The sequence below is a fragment of the Polyodon spathula genome, unplaced genomic scaffold (genome assembly GCF_017654505.1).
Source record: "Polyodon spathula isolate WHYD16114869_AA unplaced genomic scaffold, ASM1765450v1 scaffolds_2827, whole genome shotgun sequence".
NCBI classification, from domain to species: Eukaryota; Metazoa; Chordata; class Actinopteri; order Acipenseriformes; family Polyodontidae; genus Polyodon; species Polyodon spathula.
In genome coordinates, this window is record NW_024474294.1 from 1 (window position 1) to 5,416 (window position 5,416).

At 38.9% G+C, this 5,416-nt stretch overlaps 3 non-coding genes across 3 annotated transcripts; all 3 read right to left on the minus strand.

The window, feature by feature from the left end:
* Positions 1–951: 951 nt before the first annotated feature.
* Positions 952–1,024, minus strand: trnam-cau. Its single transcript has one exon. It is a non-coding gene; the product is annotated as a tRNA-Met (tRNA).
* Positions 1,025–3,174: 2,150 nt separating this feature from the next.
* On the minus strand, positions 3,175–3,247 carry trnam-cau. The gene has a single exon. It is a non-coding gene; the product is annotated as a tRNA-Met (tRNA).
* Positions 3,248–4,512: 1,265 nt separating this feature from the next.
* trnam-cau lies at positions 4,513–4,585 on the minus strand. The gene has a single exon. It is a non-coding gene; the product is annotated as a tRNA-Met (tRNA).
* Between the last annotated feature and the right edge of the window lie 831 nt (positions 4,586–5,416).

Sequence of the window (5,416 nt, forward strand, 5' to 3'; positions counted from 1 at the left end):
TTTTCTTTCCAGCCTTTTCTGAACTATGTATTTTCCTCAAAGAGCAAGTACCCAGTCTTCCTTCAATAAATCTGATGGTAGAGCGGAGCACTAAATGGCAACAAATGTCTGAAACAACAACATCATCATCATTCTTCTTCTTCTTCTTCTTCTTCTTCTTCTTCTTCTTCTTCAAATAAAAGAATATTTTTTACCTTGCTCTCTGCAGCCACATGTCATACTTGGTCAAGTGTTGTGAGCTAGCTTAAATGGTAGAGCGTTTGTTTTGAATGCGAGAAGTAGCGGGATCGATGCCCTTATTCTCCGTTGCATGCTTTTTCTTTCCAGCCTTTTCTGAACTATCTATGTAACTAAGGACGATACTTTTTTTTTTAACCTGCTTTAACTGGTAATGAGGGACAAAAAGAAGGAATGAAACCTAAGGCAACAACTGTCTGAAATGGCAACAAATGTCTGAAACAACAACAGGATCATCATCTTCTTCTTCTTCTTCTTCTTCTTCTTCTTCTTCTCAATGCTTCTTTCTTCATCATCTTTCTTCTTGAAATAGCTTAAATTCTTCTTCTTCTTCTTCTTCTTCTTCTTCTTCTTCTTCTTCAAATAAAAGAATATTTTTTACCTTGCTCTCTGCAGCCACATGTCATACTTGGTCAAGTGTTGTGAGCTAGCTTAAATGGTAGAGCGTTTTTTTTGAATGCGAGAAGTAGCGGGATCGATGCCCTTATTCTCCGTTGCATGCTTTTTCTTTCCAGCCTTTTCTGAACTATCTATGTAACTAAGGACGATACTTTTTTTTTAACCTGCTTTAACTGGTAATGAGGGACAAAAAGAAGGAATGAAACCTAAGGCAACAACTGTCTGAAAGGGCAACAACATGGAAAATGTTCAAGCTGGTCTTATTTGAGTTTCATTCCAACAGATGTAAAATAGTATATAGCCAAAAAGAGCAGCTGCCCCCTCTGAGGATCGAACTCAGGACCTTCAGATTATGAGACTGACGCGCTACCTACTGCGCTAAGGAGGCAGAGACACTTTGAAGTTGCCGTATATCAATGCTGTCTTTCAAATTTCAAAAGCTCAGGGAAAATACGCATAGAAGAAAAGTCGTGAGCCAGGCGGAAGTCGAACCTACAATCTTCTGATCTGAGGTCAGACTATCAATTGAAACAACAACATCATCATCAACATCAGTGTCAAATAAGAGAATATTTATCATCTGGCTCTGGGTAGCCACATGTCATACCTGCTCAAGTGTGGGGGAATTAGCTCAAATGGTAGAGCCTTCGTTTAGCATGTGAGAAGAAGCGGGCTCGATGACCTTATTCTCCATTGCATGCTTTTTCTTTCCAGCCTTTTCTGAACTATGTATTTTCCTCAAAGAGCAAGTACCCAGTCTTCCTTCAATAAATCTGCTGGTAGAGCGGCATTCTTAGATCGCTTGTTAACTTCTGTTCGAAGGACGATTCTTTTTTTTTAACCAGCTTTAACTGGTTGTTAACTTCTGAAACAACAACATCATCTTCTTCTTCTTCTTCTTCTTCTTCTTCTTCTTCTTCTTCTTCTTTTCTTCTTCTTCTTCTTCAATAAAAAAATATTTTTTACCTTGCTCTCTGCATCCACATGCTCGAAGGACGATACTTTTTTTTTAACCTATCTTTAACTGGTAATGAGGGACAAAAAGAAGGAATGAAACCTAAGGCAACAACTGTCTGAAATGGCAACAAATGTCTGAAACAACAACATCATCTTCTTCTTCTTCTTCTTCTTCTTCTTCTTCTTCTTCTTCTTCTTCTTCTTCAAATAAAAGAATATTTTTTACCTTGCTCTCTGCAGCCACATGTCATACTTGGTCAAGTGTTGTGAGCTAGCTTAAATGGTAGAGCGTTTGTTTTGAATGCGAGAAGTAGCGGGATCGATGCCCTTATTCTCCGTTGCATGCTTTTTCTTTCCAGCCTTTTCTGAACTATCTATGTAACTAAGGACGATACTTTTTTTTTAACCTGCTTTAACTGGTAATGAGGGACAAAAAGAAGGAATGAAACCTAAGGCAACAACTGTCTGAAATGGCAACAAATGTCTGAAAATGTTCAAGCTGGTCTTATTTGAGTTTCTTTCCAACAGATTCTTCTTCTTATATAGCCAAAAAGAGCAGCTGCCCCCTGTCAGGATCGGTCAACTCAGTGAGCTTCAGATTAAATGACTGACGCGCTACCTTTGACTGCGAGAAGGAGGCAGAGACACTTTGAAGTTGCCGTATATCAATGCTGTCTTTCAAATTTCAAAAGCTCAGGGAAAATTTTTTTAGAAGAAAAGTCGTGAGCCAGGCGGAAGTCGAACCTACAATCTTCTGATCTGAGGTCAGACTATCAATTGAAACAACAACATCATCATCAACATCAGTGTCAAATAAGAGAATATTTATCATCTGGCTCTGGGCAGCCAGCCACATGTCATACCTGTTTAGCTCAAGCGGGCTCGTTATTCTCCATTGCATGCTTTTTCTTTCCAGAACTATCTATGTAACTAGCTCAAATGGTAGAGCCTTTTTTTTTAATGTGAGAAGTAGCGGGATCGATGACCTTATTCTCCATTGCATGCTTTTTCTTTCCAGCCTTTTCTGAACTATCTATGTAACTAAGGAGCCGATACTTTTTGTAACTAAGGACGGTACTTTTTTTTTTTAACTGCTTTAACTGGTAATGAGGGACAAAAAGAAGGAATGAAACCTAAGGCAACAACTGTCTGAAATGGCAACAAATGTCTTCTTCTTCAACATCATCTTCTTCTTCTTCTTCTTCTTCTTCTTCTTCTTCTTCTTCAAATAAAAGAATATTTTTTACCTTGCTCTCTGCAGCCACATGTCATACTTGGTCAAGTGTTGTGAGCTAGCTTAAATGGTAGAGCGTTTGTTTTGAATGCGAGAAGTAGCGGGATCGATGCCCTTATTCTCCGTTGCATGCTTTTTCTTTCCAGCCTTTTCTGAACTATCTATGTAACTAAGGACGATACTTTTTTTTTTTAACCTGCTTTAACTGGTAATGAGGGACAAAAAGAAGGAATGAAACCTAAGGCAACAACTGTCTGAAAGGGCAACAACATGGAAAATGTTCAAGCTGGTCTTATTTGAGTTTCATTCCAACAGATGTAAAATAGTATATAGCCAAAAAGAGCAGCTGCCCCCTCTGAGGATCGAACTCAGGACCTTCAGATTATGAGACTGACGCGCTACCTACTGCGCTAAGGAGGCAGAGACACTTTGAAGTTGCCGTATATCAATGCTGTCTTTCAAATTTCAAAAGCTCAGGGAAAATACGCATAGAAGAAAAGTCGTGAGCCAGGCGGAAGTCGAACCTACAATCTTCTGATCTGAGGTCAGACTATCAATTGAAACAACAACATCATCATCAACATCAGTGTCAAATAAGAGAATATTTATCATCTGGCTCTGGGTAGCCACATGTCATACCTGCTCAAGTGTGGGGGAATTAGCTCAAATGGTAGAGCCTTCGTTTAGCATGTGAGAAGAAGCGGGCTCGATGACCTTATTCTCCATTGCATGCTTTTTCTTTCCAGCCTTTTCTGAACTATGTATTTGAAACTCAAAGAGCAAGTTTTCTTCCTTCAATAAATCTCTGGTAGAGCGGTATTTTCCTCAAAGAGCACTGTAGTTAAACTGTCTGAGGATAGACTATCAATTGAGAACATTTTTCATTGGCTTTCTTAGCCACATCATACTTGTTAACTTCTTTTTTTTGAATCGAAGGACGGTACTTTTTTTTTTAACCTGCTTTAACTGGTAATGAGGGACAAAAAGAAGGAATGAAACCTAAGGCAACAACTGTCTGAAATGGCAACAAATGTCTGAAACAACAACATCATCATTCTTCTTCTTCTTCTTCTTTCTTCTTCTTCTTCTGAACGATGTATTTTCCTCAAAGAGCAACGTACCCGTCTTCCTGCAATAAAATCTGAGGTAGAGCGGAGCACTGTGTAAAAAAAAATGGGTGGCATTCTGAGATCGTTGTTAACTCTGGCTCGAAGGACGTACTTTTTTTTTTTACAGTTAACTGGTAATGGAACAAAAAGAGTAATTTGAAAACTAAGGCAACAACTGTCGAAATGGAAAAAAATGTCTTGAAAAAATCTCTTCTTCTTCTTCAAATAAAAGAATATTTTTTACCTTGCTCTCTGCAGCCACATGTCATACTTGGTCAAGTGTTGTGAGCTAGCTTAAATGGTAGAGCGTTTTTTTTGAATGCGAGAAGTAGCGGGATCGATGCCCTTATTCTCCGTTGCATGCTTTTTCTTTCCAGCCTTTTCTGAACTATCTATGTAACTAAGGACGATACTTTTTTTTTAACCTGCTTTAACTGGTAATGAGGGACAAAAAGAAGGAATGAAACCTAAGGCAACAACTGTCTGAAAGGGCAACAACATGGAAAATGTTCAAGCTGGTCTTATTTGAGTTTCATTCCAACAGATGTAAAATAGTATATAGCCAAAAAGAGCAGCTGCCCCCTCTGAGGATCGAACTCAGGACCTTCAGATTATGAGACTGACGCGCTACCTACTGCGCTAAGGAGGCAGAGACACTTTGACGTTGCCGTATATCAAAGCTGTCTTTCAAATTTCAAAAGCTCAGGGAAAATACGCATAGAAGAAAAGTCGTGAGCCAGGCGGAAGTCGAACCTACAATCTTCTGATCTGAGGTCAGACTATCAATTGAAACAACAACATCATCATCAACATCAGTGTCAAATAAGAGAATATTTATCATCTGGCTCTGGGTAGCCACATGTCATACCTGCTCAAGTGTGGGGGAATTAGCTCAAATGGTAGAGCCTTCGTTTAGCATGTGAGAAGAAGCGGGCTCGATGACCTTATTCTCCATTGCATGCTTTTTCTTTCCAGCCTTTTCTGAACTATCTATGTAACTAAGGACGATACTTTTTTTTTAACCTGCTTTAACTGGTAATGAGGGACAAAAAGAAGGAATGAAACCTAAGGCAACAACTGTCTGAAATGGCAACAAATGTCGGAAACAACAACATCATCTTCTTCTTCTTCTTCTTCTTCTTCTTCTTCTTCTTCTTCAAAAAATAAAAGAATATTTTTTACCTTGCTCTCTGCAGCCACATGTCATACTTGGTCAAGTGTTGTGAGCTAGCTTAAATGGTAGAGCGTTTGTTTTGAATGCGAGAAGTAGCGGGATCGATGCCCTTATTCTCCGTTGCATGCTTTTTCTTTCCAGCCTTTTCTGAACTATCTATGTAACTAAGGACGATACTTTTTTTTTTTAACCTGCTTTAACTGGTAATGAGGGACAAAAAGAAGGAATGAAACCTAAGGCAACAACTGTCTGAAATGGCAACAACTGTCTGAAACAACATCATCATCATCATCTTCTTCTTCTTCA